The following is a 1,399-nucleotide window of genomic DNA, read 5'->3' as shown; positions in this document are numbered from 1 at the left end:
CTATGATTTAAACTCAAGTCTTTTGTGACTTCACATACTTCCTAAGAAGATTCATTTCCCACCTTTTTCCCACCTTACGCTTTAACTCTCTCTAGCATAGAGTTCTCATCAAATTTTTTAGAAGAGGCCTTTCAGCCTTAGAGATTCCCTTCCCCCTGCGTTTCCTCCACACTAGCTGCATACTCAACTATGATGTTGAAGAAATGCTAGGACCACAGCGCAGAGTTACAGACTGAAACCGAAAGCTTGTTTGTTACTGTGTTGGCATCTCTTTTAGAAGATCAGTCAGTGTCATGGCTTCCTGAATTCAGTTGAGCTAGCTAGTCCAAATAGCTCCTTAGTTTTTTTCTACCTTTTGCCATAGCTAGATCTCTAATATAAAACCTGTGTTTGTATTTGTGATGGAATTATCATATTTTATCTTTTGATTTCATTACCATATTTCTGCTTACAAGCAGACTCATGTTTTATGACTCAATTAGTTTTCAGGATATGAGAATGTGTGGCGTTTAAGAAACACCAGTTTTAAAAATCCCCTAGTCTCCCTTTTTGTGGTTTTACCTTAGCCATTATCTGATTATTCATATCAGATATTTTAGTTTCCACATCCTCTTCCTGTTTTTCTCACATTTATCAAATCCAGAGTAATGTTACTTTTTGGTTCTGTCCTGTTTTCAGGATCATGAAATTGAAATGCCTGTGAATGGGTATTTTGAGTGGGTGATATTTAACTATTGCTAAATTCCTTTAAATGGTTTCTTTAAAATAACTTGTCCTTACCATAAAGACTGTATGGATATGTGGGATCTACAGGAAAGACATTACAGCCTAGTTTGAATTCCACCTTACAGGCTTTTAAAGATAAAAAAAGATACCGGGCGCAGTGGCTCAAGCCTGTAATCCCAGCACTTTGGGAGGCCGAGACGGGCGGATCACGAGGTCAGTAGATCGAGACCATCCTGGCTAACACAGTGAAACCCCGTCTCTACTAAAAAATACAAAAAAATAGACGGGCGAGGTGGTGGGCGCCTGTAGTCCCAGCTACTCGAGAGGCTGAGGCAGGAGAATGGCGAAAACTCGGGAGGCGGAGCTTGCAGTGAGCTGAGATCCAGCCACTGCACTCCAGCCCGGGCGGCAGAGCGAGACTCCGTCAAAAAAAAAAAAAAAAAAAAGATAAAATAATATGACATTGATTTGAAAACTATAAAATAGTATCAAAAGCTTAAGTACTAAGATAGTGGGCTTTTTAAGTCCTAGTACATGTTAATGCATTTTCTTGTTTCTCAGGATTAACTGTGGCTTCATGTCTCACTGTGCCATTTGCGTGTTGCTGCTTCTCTCTTCTTTCCCCAGTTGCTGCTGATGCTAGAAGGACTAGTGGATGAACGGAGTCGGCTCA

The sequence above is a fragment of the Mandrillus leucophaeus genome, unplaced genomic scaffold, assembly GCF_000951045.1.
Source record: "Mandrillus leucophaeus isolate KB7577 unplaced genomic scaffold, Mleu.le_1.0 Scaffold457, whole genome shotgun sequence".
Lineage (NCBI taxonomy): Eukaryota > Metazoa > Chordata > Mammalia > Primates > Cercopithecidae > Mandrillus > Mandrillus leucophaeus.
This window is presented reverse-complemented; position numbering follows the sequence as displayed.